At 46.9% G+C, this 19,191-nt stretch overlaps 1 long non-coding RNA gene across 2 annotated transcripts in view; it reads left to right on the plus strand.

Moving 5' to 3' along the window:
• Positions 1 to 200: 200 nt before the first annotated feature.
• Positions 201 to 19,191, plus strand: part of LOC146835082 (uncharacterized) — a 32,587-nt gene continuing 13,596 nt past the window's right edge. Inside the window, exon 1 of one of the 2 annotated variants that reach the window (XR_014960375.1) lies at positions 201 to 239. This is a non-coding gene — a long non-coding RNA (uncharacterized LOC146835082). Of the gene's footprint in view, positions 240 to 350; positions 487 to 19,191 lie in introns of those variants that run through there. The other variant, XR_014960376.1, reaches the window with a different exon arrangement.

Genomic DNA, 19,191 nt, shown 5'->3' on the forward strand with positions numbered 1-19,191 from the left:
AGGAAAGTGTCTACAAGTCTTTTTACAAGGCAAAATGTTAAGTAGGGTTCTGGCTCCCTCTGGTGTCTGCTGGTGGTAGGCGGATTAATAATATTTGTTTCACTCACTCTTCGTTGTAGCTCCTCCCAGAGGCTGGCAGAGATCGGAGAAGGCAAATAGAATGAGGCTGGACGAATAGTGGGCGTGAAGCAGTGGAGGTTGGGAGGAAAAGGAAGTCCCCCTCACACTACGTTGCATCGGTGAGTAACTGGAAGGTCTAGGAGCCTTAGGCACACTGCCGCATCGATGGGGAAGGTGATCTGTGCAGATTACGGTACAAGCCCGTAATCGTCGCCAAAAAGGAGCTTGTAATAATGAGGCGACAGGCGGAGGTTAGAAAAGCGACCTTCTTTATTGTTCTGTAACTCAGAATGCCGTTAACTAACGGCTCCCTCCAGCATGAACGTTCTAACTGCGCGCTGGGAACCACGCGCACAGACAAAATAGGTAGGACGGGAGCAGGGAAGGGACACCGGCAAGGGTTTATCATGACAGCACATTACAAACTGTGTACGTGTTTGATTAACAGGCTATGCTGATTTTTCACCAAAGATCAGTAACACAGTATCAGGGAGTCTCTACCTCACTGTCCTCCACCTTATGGGTCTCTGTATTTTCCCCCCAACATTTTACTCCTCGAGTCAGGTCCGGCAGTCCCACTGTCCAAGGTAGGTTTGAAGACATAGTTTGGTGCTTTTTTTCTTTCTACTCTTTACACTTCATTGTTTTGATCAGTTACATGTGTTTAAACTATGCCTTCAGGTTACATTAATTCAGAGGCAATAGCACCTTTTTATGTCGGCAATAAGAATCATATGTTCCTGTGTTGAGCTTCAAAGCTATGGTACTTTTAAATACACCTGCTTGTTAAGAAGCATCAGGGCTGTTCTAGAAAAAAAAATATTTAAATATTTTTACATTTCTATTTTTGTATTGCAAGTATATAGCGTCCAATTTAGGTAGTGTCATGTTTTCTTTTTTTTTCTTTTTGAGGAATGTGCTTGCACTAAACATTGAAAAGACATTTAAGTTTTCGCCATATTGGTAAGGCCAGATCTATTAGTCTGGTAATGCTTGTTGGAACTGGTGGGTAGCTAGAGCAGCTGTTGTTAGTGACTTACCTCTGCATCGTGTGTAAGACCAGTACATCCCCTTCATTATTGTTTGAATGTAATTTACACAAATGTCATTACTGTGAAAAAACGTAATGTGATGTCATTCCTGGTGATGTTACATTAGAAATGTCAAAACGTGGATAATCCTACCTCTTTTTGGTTAGAGAATGCTGCCAAGTATGTGCCCTGATCCTCCCAACACATTAAAACATGCATAAATGGCTGATAGTTTTCTATCAGAACGGTTCTGCCCTATTCATTCACGGTATGAATAGATCCTTATCTGTCTCTCTACCACAATACCTTGTTTTCAGTTATTTATAGCTATCTTCCCTAGACTTAAAAACAAGCATTTACAATGCAATGGTCTCGGCAATATTATAGGTAGAGCTATTGGTATTGCTCATTATTTTTTTATCATTTTTGTATCGCTAAATAAATGGCATTGTCATTAGCTTTTTTTTTTGCATATGTGATACCTATTGAATTAGCAGAGAGGTAGTGAGATAGAGAGAGAGTGAGGTATTGAAAGAGAGCGAGGTAGTGAGAGAGAGTGAGGTAGATAGAGAGTGAGGTAGATAGAGAGTGAGGTAGTGAAAGAGTGAGGTAGTGAGGTAGTGTGGGAGAGGGATGTTGCAAGGTAGTGATATATAAGCATAGAGTGATGTTGTGACCCCCTCACCGTGGACGTGAAAAAAAGATCTTCACTTGTGGCCACTACCTTTGGAGGGACTCCTTTGTGGTGCATACAGCCTCGAAGTAGCTGAGCTGATCATAAGATACATTCATGATTCATCACCTGCTCGTTGCCTGAAAGTGCGGGCAGTGGGGCTCCGCCGCCGGGCAGGAGGGGTGAAGGGCAGAGCTCAGACTCTAAATGTAGCAGGTCTGCAGTGATAAAACTGCTGCACGGGCAGCTGCCGCCAAGTATTATCAGCTGCGAGACATTTTTTCAAGCGTCAATAAATACAAGTATATTACAAAGAATTTGATATAACGTTTCTAATCACGTGGTATAGTTATTTCACAGTTTCATAAATACAGAACTGAAGCACGTTCACAATAAGTTACCACAAAGTCATTGTTGTTGCTCAGTCATCTTCTGCAGCTAACAACCATTGATAAAGCCAACAGTCTGGGCTTGTTTTAATATGTGCAGGCCGGTTCAAGTGCACGCCTGTTCTATTATACATCTGGATGCAATTACAGAAAGAGGCACTGTGACATATGGCCCTATTTCGCGTACCAGTGCATTCTACTCTTAGCACGCTTATTAAATCATACGTGACTAGGGCGGCATTCTCTGTGGTTTTTACTGATCTGTTTAAAATATTGTATATCATACATCCACGTAACGTTTATTAAATATTTAACGACCGGCATGTGGCACTTTAGAAAGCCTCTCCCTTCGAGGTACGGTACAGTATGGCCAACTGTCTCTTGCATATAGCGCACATAGCCCTAGCGCGCTTAGCAACACCATAGGTGAGCAGGCAGGCTGACTCACTTTAGGTTTTAAATGTCCGGTTTTAATATGTTATATGCAAATTTATCTCAATGCTTTTCATGCTGCAACGTCGACGCATGTTTGTAATGATTGTAATTAATTATGCAATAAAAGAGTTACACAAAAAGAGGCAGCGAAATTCTTGTCAGGCAGCTGAGATTTTTAGCTTACATGTTTAAACCGCGCACTTTATCACATAGGTTACACCCCTTTGAGACTCACCATCCCCCCCGTTTTTTCAACCCACTAAGAGCTCCAAGTATAGGTAGGCAGACCTCCCCTCCCCCCAGGTGAGTGTGAAGAGGGTTCATGCCCAGGTGCTGCACCTTTCATGGCGCTGCCTCTGTCACAGAGTTGTAATCTGTGTTGCTTTAATATGATTACATTATCAGACAATGGTTGAAATTGGCTGATCCTAAATTCCGCCCACTGAGGGACGCGTGCATTTTCCCGGTTGGAACCTCAGACTCTCCCCTGGGATCGGCGATTTCAGGCCCTCGGAGGCTCTTCGCTGTTCTCAAACCCTCATTGCCTGCTTATATCGGCGGACCCTCACCTTCCCATAGAATTGGAGTCCTCAAACCGGAAAACGGAAAGCGGCGAGAAACACTAGTGAGCGGACCAGGGGGAGCTGAAGGAAGAGAACGAAGGAGAGATGGAAAGATCGGGAGACGACGACAGCGTGAAAGGAGGGGTAAAGAAGGAAAGTAAACTAGAGGGGCATGAAGAAAGTAAAGAAATGAAAGGAAAGAAGGTAAAGGCATGAAAGGGAACGGCGAGAAGGAAGCGTCCTGGGGTGAGACTAGAGGGGGAAAGAAAAAGAGGTGAATGGAGGCAGGGCGAGGAGTGCGCGCTTGGACACTGAAGGACTGGTAATGAATGGCCGGAGGCGGAAAGTGAAGGGAGGGGCGAGTGGAGAACACACGGCTGACTTTGCTAAAGGCGAATGGAAAAAAAAAAGAGCAAGGACGAACAAACAGGCAAAATGCCTTACCTATACGCACAACAGCAAGAAGATCCTCACGGCCGGAGGACAGCAAAAAAATGGCGGATGGAAGAATCGTAACTTTTTCGAATTCGGGGGCGTGTTCCTGCTGTTGTAAAAGGGCGTGGCTAAAAAGTGGAAAGAACAGCAAGGAACACGCCCCCGAATCTGAAAAAGACGGAGCCTATTTGGAGGGACGGCTCTCTCCTCCAATGGCTGGCCTCCGTTTAGGAAGCCAGCCAATGGAGGAGAAGCTAAAAGAGAGGCGGGCTAAATAGCCACTCTGGAAAACATTAAATCTCCGACTTCCGGTTCTGCCTTCGGCAGACCGGTAGTCCTCGACCTAAAAACATTAAAGAACATGGTAAGCAAGCAGTGACAGTATTTATGTGACAGGACTGACGTCGAGAGTTATGCCTTCCTTCATTACTCTTTAATAAACAGCTCATATCAAAGTAAAAACAAAATCTACAACGTCCTTTAGTGACAGCATAAAACTACAAGTCACATGATACTACACAGCCAATCACCAGTAACCAAGTCCATAATCCTGCACCACATAGAATTCCCTTACCATTTCCATTGCTGCTCGCAGCTCAGTTAAGCAAACTTGTATTTGAGAAGAGGGAGGTTTTGTAGAAAAATTTGGGACTTTATTTTCCCCATTGGCTTCCACTGAAGTAATGCAATTTCAGGAGAGAGGCAGCTAAAATAAGGCAATTTCTGAATTGTTGCGCCTGAACTGGGTGTTTTTGGTTATCCGGCGCATTTTCCTGTACTTAATATCCTAGTGTAATCATCTGTTAGATTGCACTGCTGGTCGTATAGACCTTTGATTAATGACTATAAAAGTGTATAAAAGGAGCTAGCATCAGCACAATATTTCCATTACAGTGAAACCAATTTGGCCGCATAAAAACAACAGAGAGGATTGTGTCTAAAACATGAAGGTTTATTAAAATGTTTAGTCAAGTTACGAATTAATAAATCAGTGTATCCAGAAAGCACGTATATTTATGAAATTACGCAATCCACATTTGTATATAATAAAGAAGAAGATGCAAAATATAACCAAGTGCAGCATACAAAACAGGAAATAGATTGGTTCCATAAAGGAACTCCCCTAATCTGGATAAAGCATTGAAAGCGGTAAGGGGAAGGTAAAGGGAAAGTGTCAGCATCAGAGGAACCAAGTTAAGGTTCATGGACATAGGCACAGACGTTCAAGCATAAAGCTGAGGACCCTGGGCAGGGGAAATCACCAGAGTTTGGGAAAGGTCTTCCTCCGGCGAAGTCAGGACAGGATCTGCTAAACTAATCTAAGAATAACACAATTAATACGTAATAGAAGGTTCTGTAAGCTTCGTCCCACCAACTCCCCCTGGTTGAGTCAATCTGGATACATCATCTCTTGGAAGGAGTCTCACCACCAGAAAAACAAGCATTTACAATGCAATGGTCTCGGCATTGTTAAAGTTAGAGCTATTGGCATTACTCATGACATTATTTTTGTTTATGTTTTTTTTTTTAAACATTTAAAGAAACGGCATTGTTATTTACAATGTCAATAGCTTAATCACTCTCAAATGCGAGACCTATTTGCACCCACACAGAGCCACACACAAAGCCACCCACACACACAGAGCCACCCACAGAGCCATTCACAGAGCAACCCACACACAAATAGAGCCACCCACAGAGCCACCTACACACACACACGCAGTAGCCCACTGATCTATTTACATTATGTGGTTTTCCGCGACATCGTATAACCGTATAACATCGGCACAGCAGGCTTTGTAATCTGAATATTTCTTGATTAAAGAATACTAAAAACAAAGGAACCTAACATTGTGCGGTGCCCTTAATCACAAATATACACATTTACAGTGCGGCTACAACATTTTTCTATATAAAAGTTTCTCGTTTACTTGTTGTCAAGCATCAGCCAGCTCGCAGAAGTAACAATCCCCAGCAGCAGTGGCATCATTATGTACTCTGAGTGTTCAGGTGCGGGTGGGGGTGCGGCTTGGAATAATGACACCTGCTCGAAGGAATACCACTAATTATATTCATATTTTCCATGGCATCTAATGCCGCAACTATCGTCTAGGTAGCACATTATCAAAGCGGCCACACCCCAAGGCAGGTATGCACCCTTTGTCATGAGGGATAGGCATTCTGGGACTTGTAGTTGCACATTTAACACTGAGTAGGGACTAAAAAATATTATTAACATGTAAAGTGCTTTTGTTAAAAAGCCTGAAAGAGTCACACGTGATATGTGGATCCTTGTGAACTATGTATTGTGAAGTACATAGTCCTCACACACGGGAATTTTTGATATAGAGACACCGCGGTACATGGTCTTACAGAGTGGAACCACACACCAGGGGGTTCGCCTGAGCTAACTGGTGGGAGCAGTTATTTTAGCGACCCAAAATTGGTAATCTACATAAAAATATGCAATTTTCTAATCACTGATACCTGCGTTCAGAATCAGTGTGTTTGGTGTTTTAAATATACAACGAGGTAACCAAGCAATGTGATGTGGCCACATGACTTGTGTCAAGTTTATTGGGGACCCCGAGATTTGACCCACGTCCGTGAGCCTCAGGGTCAAATCTAGAGATTTTCAATGTTCAATAAAAAGTTCAACTGTGCGGTGCTTGTTTAATAAGTCCAACCTGTAGCCTGCTGGTTTCAGTCCTCTGCAGCAGGTGCAGGAATACTCTGAGCTGTTTCTCCGGCACGCGCCCTGGACATGTTTACAACTTCCTGTAGCCGCGCGAGGGTAAGAGGGCCTAGCGGGGGCTGACAGCTCTGACGAGAGCGCGAGGCGGGGGCAGGGAAGGATCCCCTTCTGCTGACTCGCACTGCCTGCCGCCCCCCCCTCCCTCCCCCCGGTCTCAGGTGCATGCTCCGGTCCCCGCACGACTCCTCCAGAGAATAAAACCCGGCCCAGAGGGTTCATGTAACAGGTGTGAGAGAAAAACACCGCGACAAGCCTGCGATCAGCCCTGCGGGAGCGGGGAGGTTGATTATGTTATTGAGTTACTCCGGGAAGAAGCCGAGAGAAGAGAGAGGAAGAGAGGCGCCCCCAGGGGACGTGGCGTCCATGTTACGCACAGAGGCTCTTTCACCGGGACTCTGTGCCTGCACATGGACCCGGCGCCGACCTTCAGGGGAGAGGTCACCGGGGCCAGAGTGAGGGGGCCGCGACAAGCCTGCGATCAGCCCCGCGGGAGCGGGGAGGCTGATTATGTTATTGAGTTACTCCGGGAAGAAGCCGAGAGAAGAGAGAGGAAGAGAGGCGCCCCCAGGGGACGTGGCGTCCATGTTACGCACAGAGGCTCTTTCACCGGGACTCTGTGCCTGCACATGGACCCGGCGCTGACCTTCAGGGGAGAGGTCACCGGCCCAGAGTGAGGGGGCGACCGCTGCCATAGCCATTAACACCACCGCCTTTCTCCGAGGCGAAGCAGAAATGCCTCGGAGAAAGGCAGCGGCGCTTTCGGATTCGGGGGCGTGTTCTCCTCTTGCCATTGGCTGGAGGAGATAATTAGAAAAGTTGCAAAAAACACGCCCCCAAATCCGAAAAGGACGGGGCCTGTTCAGAGTGACGGACCTCTTCTCCAATGGCTGGCCAGCATTCAAGAGGCCAGCCAATGGAGAAGAGGGGAGAAGAGGGGCGGGTTCAAGCCCCTCTTCTCCAAGTCATTCTATCTCGCGAGCGAGACTGCGCAAGCGCAGCCTTCGCTAGCCGAGACCTAAAAAGCACACAGTTGCACGGCCTTGAAAGTAGCAACTGTCTGGTCTGGCTCTGCTTGGAACAAAAGGCTCTCTTCCATCCCCACACTGCATTTTCATGGCCAAGTTTCAATTAGGACTTTACAATCTAACAGTTTCTCAGCATACACAAAAGACTATTCTGACTAACGAGCAATGATAAGGCACCTGCAGGGAAAAGAAAATATTAGATTTGCAGACAATTCGAGTAGCCTGGGCCTATTCACAGTCAGCTTAACGTAAAGAAAGAAATGGCAGTCGAATGAATGCAGTTACCATAATAATACATTCATTGTAGTTTGGTTATATAAGGGTGCTTCTTCTACAGGTAAATACAGCCACTTACTAGCAGTTTGATTAATACTTTGCACACAAATTTATATTTTATCACACAATGAGTATATATATTTTTTTTAAGAGATTTTATTCGTCAAATACACAATGAGTATATTTGGTGTATAAATGTGTGGAATTCTAAATTACGCGGCTCCATAGGCATGTATGGAATGTGATCACCAGTGGTTTTACATTTAATGGTTGCTGTATGCCATGCTAGTACATTTTTTTGATTACATGCCGCTGGCCTACTGAGTTATGCACTGGTATATGGAAGCAATACAGCCTCTCCCTTCCTTCCTTTTGTAGATTCAGTCAGAGGCTCTGCTAGCATCAGAGCTTTGTGGTCTCTGTGCAGGTACATCAGTGGTGCTTCTTTGTTGGTGGCCGTTCTAACTGCCTGGAACTGCCACCTGTACTTGATCTTCAGCTGACTAGCGTAAATCTGCTAATTATTCTTTTACAAAGAGCGCGCTTCTCGTGTCCTTGCTTCTTTCTACTCAGGTCTGTTTAAGGGTTTGTAAAACTCAAATTGCATCCTAAGGGAGTTCTTTTGTCATTCCTCATTTCCTCTGGCCTATTTAGTGGGGTTTCCTCTCATGGATACCCTTAGGTATACCTCTTTAAGGTGCTGCATGTGAACTGATCATAACCCATAAAAACTTTTGGGGTGAAAATAGCTACATACATACATACATATCGCCTACTGGCGGTCACCAGGCACCGATCACGGTCCTTTAGACGCTCTCTCCTCCCTCGTACTGACTCGCGGTCAGTTTTCGTCAACATATGCCCCAACACGAATCTGGTGTAAACCACAGTGCAGCTCCACACTCTGGCCCCGGTACTGCCAATCCTTGGCACGTACGGGCCGCGATACGAGCTGGAACAGAGGCTCGCATTACAAGAAGGGGAGAGGCCGAGAGCGTCTCTCTCTGAGCCCACACCCCACCCCAGGCGCCGACGCACGTTACCTGGGGGGTGCGACCTCGTTCTCCTCTGCGCCTCTCACGTCTTGGGCCTCCGATGCGACTTGGTTGATTCCGGGCCGTTGACGATAACAAAGATCTCAGGATGCAACAGGGCACACGCACACAGCGTCGCTGAGACTCCCTCGAGCCTCGGGTGTGCACGCTCACAGGGCAATCCTCACAAAGGTCTCAGGCTGCACGAAGCACACGCACACAGCGTCGCTGAGACTCACTTGAGTTCCGGGTGCACACGATCACAAGGCAATCCTCACAAAGGTCTCAGGCTGCACAAGGCACACACACACACAGCGTCGCTGAGACTCACTTGGGCTCCGGGCGCATACGATCACAGGGCAATCCTCACGAAGGTCTCAGGCTGCACGAAGCACACGCACACAGCGTTGCTGAGACTCACTTGGACTCCTGGTGCCCCCGATCACAGGGCAATTCTTCCGAGGGTCTCAGGCTGCAAAACTCACATGCACACAGCATCGCTGAGACACACAAACTTCTGGTGCCCACGATCATAGGGCAATTCTTCCGAGGGTCTCAGGCTGCAAAAGCACTCGCACACAGCGTCTCTGAGACACACTTGAACTTCTGGTGTGGCACGATCACAGGGCAATCGTCATGAAGGTCTCAGGCTGCACAAAGCACATGCACACAGCATCTCTGAGACTCACTTGGACTCCAGGTGCCCACGATCACAGGGCGCGGCTTACGAAGGTCTCAGGCTGCACAAAGCACACGCACACAGCGTCGCTGAGACACTTCTGGAAACTTTTGTGTTCCTGCGTTTCCACAACAGGGACCCTGCTCACCCTCTTGGTAGCTTGGCACGAGCAGCCAGGCTAATCTTCAAGGCAAATGTGCAAAGTATTTGCAACCACGCTCCCAGTGACCCAATGGTGACACCACAAAAGGACTCCACACGAGTTTCATATAAAAACAAACATAAGTTTATATAAGAAGATATACAATGAGACCACACGATAAAAATCCAACATATTCGTATTTGTAATATACCTCCTGGCCGGTTATAAGGCCAGCCAGCTCTTGTAAGTTCTGGTGGTATTAATGAGCATTTCTAGGTGATCCTTTGAAGTCCTAATGCAATGCTATGCAGTTCGTAATGCAAGAATCAGGCACATTGCAATGTAAAAATAATGCAGTTCGTGATGCAAACTAATGCAATGCATGATACAACAATCAGCATTTCGTTATGCAGAAATAATGCAATGCGTAATGCAACAACCAGGTAGTTCGTTCTGCAAACTATTGCAATGCGTAATACAACAATCAGGCAGTTCGTTATGCAGAAATAATACAATGCGTAATGCAACAATCAGGTAGTTCGTTCTGCAAAATAATGCAATGCGTAATACAACAATAAGGTAGTTTGTTCTGCAGAAATAAATGCAATGAATAATGCAACAATCTGGTAGTTCGTTCTGCAAAATAATGCAATGCGTAATACAACAACCAGGTAGTTCGTTCTGCAGAAATAATGCAATGCGTAATGCAACAATCATGTAGTTCGTAATGCAGAAATAATGCAATCAGTAATACACTCCAGCACCGATCACGGTCCTTTAGACGGTCTCTCCTCACTCGCGGTCAGTTTTCGTCAACATATGCCCCCAACACGAATCTGGTGTAAACCACAGTGCAGCTCCACGCTCCGGCCCCGGTACTGCCAATCCTTGGCACGTATGTGCCGCGATACGAGCTGGAACAGAGGCTCGCATTACAAGAAGGGGAGAGGCTGAGAGCGTCTCTCTCCGAGCCCACACCCCACCCCAGGCGCCGACACATGTTACCTGGGGGGTGCGACCTCGTTCTCCTCTCCGCCTCTCACGTCTTGGGCCTCCGATGCGACTTGGTTGATTACGGGCCGTTGACGATAACAAAGATCTCAGGATGCAACAGGGCACACGCACACAGCGTCGTTGAGACTCCCTCGAGCCTCGGGTGTGCACGCTCACAGGGCAATCCTCACAAAGGTCTCAGGCTGCACAAAGCACACGCACACAGCGTCGCTGAGACTCACTTGAGTTCCAGGTGCACACGATCACAGGGCAATCCTCACGAAGGTCTCAGGCTGCACAAGGCACACACACACACACCATTGCTGAGACTCACTTGGACTCCTGGCGCCCACGATCATAGGGCAATTCTTCCGAGGGTCTCAGGCTGCAAAAAGCACTCGCACACAGCGTCTCTGAGACACACTTGAACTTCTGGTGTGCACGGTCACTGGGCAATCGTCATGAAGGTCTCAGGCTGCACAAAGCACACGCACAATGCATCTCTGAGACTCACTTGGACTCCAGGTGCACACGATCACAGGACAAACCTCACGAAGGGCTCAGGCTGCAAAAAGCACACGCACACAGCGTTGCTCAGACTCGCTTGGACTCCAGGTGCCCACGATTACGGGGCGCGGCTTACGAAGGTCTCAGGCTGCACATAGCACACGCACACAGCGTCGCTGAGACACTTCTGGAAACTTTTGTGTTCCTGCGTTTCCACAACAGGGAGCCAGCTCACCTCAGGCCCTTGGGGTTAAATTACTTCAGGACACAGCACAGCAAAGTCCTTTCAACCGGAGGGACACAGCACACAGCAAAGTCCCTTTAGTCTCTCCTTGGTTAAAGCAGCAAACTGCAGGCCAGCCCCAGAACACACAGCAAGGGTCAGTCCTTTCCTTCAGTCTATTCATCTGTTTCTTCCTTGGCAGAGGTTCTTCTTGACCACAAAGTAGTTTCAATCCTTTTCAGTCTTGATCAATCCAATTCCATTCCCAACGTCCAGGGGTTTCAGCACTCATAGTTATACCCATAAATGTCTTTGTGTTCAGGTGACACTGACCCCTGTCTAAACCAGTTCTAGGTGCCTCCCTGCCAGTGACACCTCATTCCTTTGATAGTGGAGGGTCTGGATCCTTAATCACTCAGCAGGGGATGGAGCCATTGTTTTATGGCTGCAGCTCAGGCCTCTTCACCTCCAGGGGCTACTCCCCCTCACCTACACTCCAGATGTAGGTCAGCCTGTTGCTGTCTCTCCTCCTCCCGTGGGTCAAGACATTTCCCAGATCCTATCACTTTCAGATCCAGACAGTCAATCCACAACCAGGCAGAGACACAATGAAATGTTAGAGCACAAAAACCCAGCCACTTCTAAAAGAGTTGTTTCTAAACACGCAATGCAAAAACCACCTTCACAAAAAGATGTGTTATTGAATTGTGAGTTCAGGCATACTAAACTTCACCTCTCTATCTTAAGCCTTTGGGAAGATAGGCTGGAAACATATTACACAGCCTCCCCCATTCTGTCCTATGGGCAAGATGGGCTTTCAACAGTGAAAAACGAAATGGAGAGTATTTCACTGTCAGGACATGGTACACACCTTAGTACATGTCCTACCTTTCACATACACTGCACCCTGCCCAGGGGGTACCTTGGGCCTCCCACAGGGGTGTCTGATGTGCATAAAAAGGGAAGGTTAAAGTCTGGCAAGTGGGTGCACTTGTCAGAACAACATGGCAGTTTAACAAAGTGCGCGCAGGCACTGCAGTGGCAAACCTGAGTTCTCTCTTTAAGGTTACTTGTGTGGGTTGCACAATTAGTGCTGCAGGCCCACTAGTAGCATTTGCATTACCAGCCCTGGTACACATAGTGCACTTTACTAGGCACTATTAAGGCAAACAAACCAATCATGTAAATTACTAGTAAGGCAAACATACCAATCATGGACAACCAATTACCATTACACTTTACACAGGGAGCACTTGGACTGTGACACTGATCAGCAGTGGCAAAGTGCCCAAAGCATCTACGTTGGCAACACCATGTCAGAAAAAAGGTCTAGGGGGAAAGCAAAAAGTTTAGGGAACTTTAGCCAACAAGCATTTGCAATGCAATAGATGTCGCATTTGCCAGAGTTTAAGCTATTGGCATTGCAATGACAATGCTTTTTATTTATCTGTTTTGAAAATTAACAGATAAATAAAAGGCATTGTCATTTGCAATGCCAATCGCTCAAACTCTGATAAATGCGAGATCTATTTCATTTGAAAGAAGCAGCCGCCATTATCCCCCAAACTGCTTGGGAAGTGAAAGTGTGCATGCCACGCTGAATGTTGCAGGAAAGCATGTGCTGCCTGCAGTAGGAGAAACTCAAGAAAATAGTGCTGACAGACTACATAAGACCCAATGTGTTACAACAAAAGTCAAAGGGAGGTTACAAATGAAGACAAGGCGGTATAAGGAGTGACTAAGAAGCCTATTAACGAATCAGAAGCTTGCATTTACGAAGGACAATGACACATATAGGCGGAAAGTGGGCGGCGCTTCAAGTATATACTCGAATACAGCATGCCTTGCAGAGCAGGGCATGCGCTGCCCAGGCTCGACCTAATAAACAGCAAAGGTTGAAAAATACCCTCATTACTTGGGAAAAATTCAGGTGTAAGGTATGCCTGTGCAACTCCATGCCACTGGAGTCAAGCTATCCTGGCCCATGAGGGGTGAAACCCCAAAACCGGTCCTAGGATGCTTGCTTTCAGTCCAGGGAGGACCTGGCCTGGCAGTTCAGGCTGGACTGTTCCCATTGGGCGCAGGCTCAAGACTGATTTACATGTGGCTGGGTTCACCCTGGAATGGCAGGGCGGAGCAAAAACACAATAGATTTAGGCCTAGATCTCTGCACTGGGGTGAATGTATGACATTGTTCTGCATTCTGTCCATCAATTGTTCTTTTTGCATTTGTCACCCGAGTGGGACGGGTATGCCCAGACGTGGGTCCCGTGCTCTCCATGCCACTGGAATCAAGCTATCCTGGCTAATGAGGGGTGAAACCCAGAAACCGGTACTAGGATGCTTGTTTCCAGTCCAGGGCGGACCTGGCCTGGCAGTTCGGGCTGGACTGTTCCCATTGGGTGCAGGGTCAAGACTGATTTGCATATGGCTGGGTTCAAACTGGAATGGCATGGGGAGCAAAAAAACGATTGATTTAAGCCTAGATCTCTGCACTGGGGTGACTGTATGACATTGTTCTGCATTCTGTCCAACAATTATTCTTTTTGCAAGTGCAGCTATAGTGGCACATGGGGTTTCCACGCATCCTGGGGCTCCTGACTGGTTCAATGTCCTTGTAAATGTGTTGAGCACCCAGCTAAGTGAATTTCTAAAGGCTCTCCCTATTTAAAGGAACCCCATAATTTTGTGGTCACAGACATAACACAGTGTGGAACTACTAGAGTGGACCTAGAAAGTAAGGAAAACACACATCGCAAACATCAACAGAGGCAATATAGACTACAAAGTGTAGTAAGGACTCCCTTAATACGTACATACATTGTTAAGTTAGCATAACCACGTCAGAAGTTAGAAAGCCATCTTGCTGCTTTTGCACACGACACTGCGTTCACATGTTATTGCTTAAACGAACTGCTGACTCGAGTTTTGCCTCACACGAGCGCAATCTGTTGTTACCATCCCGAGCTCTGCGAAGCGACCTTGGTCTGCACACGATGTGACAAACAGTCTGAGTTGTTAGACAATGCATGTTTTCCACTCTAGGTTGATCGACCCACTATTTAGTCATAACACACGAGCAGCTGCACATACCTGAAAGTTGGTGCTTTTAATATCACGGACATCATGTTTATTATTCAGACCGAAGACGAGCCTTCCTGCGAGAAGACTCCTGATGCTCCTGTGATGTGATTTCACTAAGCTGATCTTTGAGGTATGGGGTCCCCTATTCAAGCCTAAGAGACCTTCTGTTAGACTAATAATAATATTAGCTTCTTAGTAAAGGGAAAGTGGTAGTATCCACTGTCATTATAACATGATCACCCCTTTTATATTCTATGGAATTGTAACTATGTTGATGGTTTTGATTTTAATCATTTGTCTGCTTGTATTAGCCAAAGTACTGCATATTAGGACACGTGGTCTATAAAAATAAACTCTTTTTATTTTCACCGTGTCTCTGTTGATTCTTGTTGTGGACTGATGTGAGAATAAAATACGAACAGGTATTTCCGATTCCCACCATTCCTGAGTATGTACTGAGTCGCGTGTTCTGGGTTGTCTTTTCATTGGGACCTCCGAGCTAAATCTCGGATAACGAATGGGACACTTATGCTAGCCGGATACTGGGTTCTGGGTTCTGAGGTGAGTTTCTGGTACACCACAACTCACTGAGGTCCTGGGGTTCTACGCATAGTTCTGTGTATAAGCAGAATCCCTGCAACATGGCGCACCTAACGTTTGGTCTATGAGTTGAAACGCCTTAGTAGTGCTCGCGTTAGTCCACAACACCCTCATTCTTGTTTCCGGATAACAAGTCTGACGGATTTAAAACCTACCTAGGTCTATTGATATAGGTTCTTTCAAGCTTGATAATTAAAAAGGTTATTGAACCCTTGTGCTACTGATAGTTTCAAGTGTGTGTTGTCCTAATGTCGGTGGAGATTGCGGCGCACAGCCGTGCGGCTGTGAAACGTCATTTGACGCAGTATGGGGTACCGGACACTGGTATGAACGTCATCTTTGTAGTGGGAGCCGATGCGGCTCATCCCTATGAGTTGTTCTACTCTTGGGTGACGATTCCAGCGGTGGGGGATGATGACACCTTTCATTCTTACACTGCCGCTGCAGTGCCGGCGAACTATACGCCGTATAGGACACAGGAAATACCAATATCTGCTTGGCAGCACCATATTTGGTTCAATGGCGCCCTTCCCCATGTGGTTATACCGCCGAGAATGGGCCCTTTATCAATTGCAGGGGCCACTTGGCCGGTACTAGCCGGATTTACGCCTCATCCCCGTTACCTTACGGTGACGGTGGCTGAGTTGCGTGTACTACACACTGCCCTCATTACGGTATATAGGGCGTTAGTGCAGTATGTGTTGCGCAATATGCAGGCGGGGGCACCTGCTGTTGCGGGACAGCCTACTGATCATCACGCGGTGGTCATTAGTCCTGTTATGGTTAATTCTGTTATGGGCAAGCGCCCCCAAACTAGGGATGATTTCCCCTTTTGGCTTGCTGAAAAATTTGACCAAATAGAAGCGGTTTACCCGAATACTACTCCTGTGGAGAAACACAGGATCCTCACCATTAGTTTGCCTAAGGACTTGGTCCCCCACATTGATGATTGTGTAAATTGGGGCAAGGTCTTTGCAGCGACGTACGCGCAGTGCTTTGGCACTCCGTCTATGTTGCAGCTGCCCTCCGTTATCAAAAGAGTTCAAGAGAACCATGGTGCGGAGTCTGCGATAGAGTTAGGGATGCGGCTCCTCGGGCAATTTGACCTGGTGGCTACCATGATAATTGGTAACCTGAAGGGTGATGCTTTGCATTTCCAGGTTCGTAATGAACTGAAACGAGTTCCTGAGGAGGACAAACCGCAGGAATTTGCGAAAATAATCGCAGAGGCATATCGGGATTTGGGTCGTAGCTCTTTAGGAGTTAAGCCTGTAGTAAAGAATCCCGATCTAAAACAGCAGGGTAAGGCAGAAACGTCTGGTAAGGACGAACGGCCCTTTTTTCCAAAACAAAAATGGCAGGTTAAACAACAGGGAAAGCAGCAGCAACAGTGCCTAAGGACCAGGCTGAAGTGTATGCTGGGGAGTGGGCGCTTGCGCTTGCGCCGGCGGTGTATCGTACTCAGGTGGGATGGGACAGATTGTCCCCCTGCCATGAGATTCCATTGCGGTCTATGCCCCAGCCTCAACCTCAATATCCTATGCGTCGTGAAGCGAGACCCCACGTCGCGGCAATCCTTGAACAATTGGAATATCAGGGTGTTATTGAAACATGTGTGTCCCCTATGAATAACCCTTTATTCACTGTAACAAAGCCTGACGGCTCGTACCGTTTAGTTTTGGATTACCGGCACCTAAACTCCCATTGCCGGACCTGCGCGGTACAAAATACACATAGCTCGGCTTTGGTCGACAGTCTCGTGCGTAAAAGATTTAAAACGACACTTGACATTTCCAATGGCTTTTTTAGCCACAACCTGTCCACACTGAGTAGCCAGTGGACAGCGTTTACTTCAGGCGGAAAACAAAAACAGTTTACAAGATTAGCCATGGGTTACAAAAATAGCCCTGGCGTCTTTTCTGCTCGCGTGGTTTCTCTTTTAGAAAGAGTAGACCCCGAAGCATACTCCTATGTTGACGATATCTATCTTACGGATGATGAGCTGATGCCACATCTGTCTCGGGTTGACAATATTATCGTGAGTTTTGCTGACTATGGCTACAAATTCAATTTTGCGAAGTCACACATCGCGGAATATACGGTGTTGTTTTTGGGCTACGAGCTCAACAATGAAGGTAAGGGGTTAGCCCCCCACTTTCTGGAAAAGTGTGCACGCTTAAGTGCTCCTACGACACTGAAGAAATTACAATCTCTGCTGGGCTTTCTGAATTTCGGCCGTACGTACATTCCTGAATATGCCCAGCGTATCAAGCCGCTTTACGCCTTGGTACAGCCTTCGTTTTCGAAATCTAGCTGGCAGCTAGAACACTCTGCAATTTTACAGTCTTTACAGGCTGACCTTCTTGCTTCACAATACTTGCTGACACGTGATAACCGCACTAACCTGGTAATAAGAATAGTACCAGGCGCCGTGGGGTTCACGTATTTGACGTTTAATGAGGGCGACACAGTCCCCATTGCGTACAAATCCCACTTGTACACCTCTGCTGAATTACGTTTTTCCACGGTCGAAAAAGTTCTGACTGCTGTGCAGATGGCGATCCTCCAGGAACGCGCGCTGTCGCATGGGAAACAGATTCTGGTTGTAACTCCATATCCTGCTTTAGAGGCAGTGACTAAAGCAAGTGTACCCAATTCTAAAGCTTTGCATCCACGGTGGATACAATGGGCTACTACACTGACGTCGCCAAACGTCACTTACATCTTTGATGCCTCATTACAGACTCAAGAGTACTTGCAGTATGAATTCGTTCATCCGGCACCTCTGTCTTTGCGCCCGCTCGAGGAATACCATTGTGTCATATACACTGACGGGTCTGCGCAATCCGCAATTGGATCGAAGCACGCTTATTCAGCGGCTTGCGCAATTGTCGTAGGTACATTCGTAACTGGTGAATTCCAATCTGATGCAGTGCATACGCAGTCATTGGGTGATTGTACCGCGCAATTGGCGGAGCTCCGGGCTCTGGTGCTTGCACTGGAGTTTGCTGATCCCCGAGTCACTACTCTTATAGTGAGTGACTCCTTCTACTGTGTCCAGTCCTACAATGACAATTTACACTTCTGGTCTCAGAATGATTACCGCGACACTAAAGGTAGCACAATTAAGCATAAAACGCTTTGGGTTCGGGTGGCGGTCTTTAAGGAACGTCTTCCTCTCGTGAGTGTTATTCACACTCTTGGTCACCAGCGGCTTGGTGTCCATGCTGTCGGCAACAGCTTAGCTGACGAGGCAGCGAAAACAGCAGTGGGTACATACTTAGTGGCAGCAGTTACAAGATCCAAAAGTAAGATTGATGATGACATCTTGGCAGCTATTGCTGCTACAGAGAAGGGAGGAGATTACCCGAAGGGTTTTCCCTCTCGGTATATTTATCATTTAAGTCCTGATAACGTCCCATTAGTGAGGATTAACGACGTTGGTGATAGAATAATTCCCAACGCGGACTGCAGACCAGCACTGATTTTGGCTGCGCACGAGGGGTTGGCGTCAGCCCACGCCGGTGTGTCAGCTACAATATCTCTGCTACAACAACGTTACTGGTGGTTTGGTTTATATAAACAAGCGCGCGCTTATGTTCTTGATTGTGACATTTGCCAACAGATTAAACCTTCTACTGTTGCGCGCCCACCACAGACACAGCTGTACATCTCTAATAAGCCATTTGGTTGTGTTTATTTAGATCACTGCGGTCCTTTTTCTTCTGATACTGCGTACAAGTACATCTTGGTTGCAGTGGATTCGTGCACACGTTTTCTATGGGTATGGCCACAAAGGAGTGCTGACTCGCGGACTGTCATCAGGGATTTGCGTGTCTTTGTGGGAACTTTTGCGTGTGGTACCTTCCATTCTGATCAGGGCCCTGCGTTCGTCTCTAAGGCTTACAAGGAGGCTATGAAAAATTTGGGGGTCCTAGTCAAATTTTCGTCTCCATACCGACCTGAGGGTAATAGTGTGGTGGAGCGAATGAACCGTGACTTAAAGCAATCATTGACAGCACGTGTTTTAGGCACAGGCCGGAACTGGCTAGCCCATTTGTATAACGTCCAACGTGCACTAAATAATCTCCCTAGAAGGTCTCTGGGTGGGCGGACCCCGTACATGATGCTCTTCGGAATCAGAATGTTTGTTCCAGACCTTGATGGTCTAGACATTGCGGCGTCGACCGCACCCTTTGACGTAGATGATCACTGTGCTGTTTTGCA

This window comes from Triturus cristatus, chromosome 4_2 (genome assembly GCF_964204655.1).
Source record: "Triturus cristatus chromosome 4_2, aTriCri1.1, whole genome shotgun sequence".
Taxonomy (NCBI): domain Eukaryota; kingdom Metazoa; phylum Chordata; class Amphibia; order Caudata; family Salamandridae; genus Triturus; species Triturus cristatus.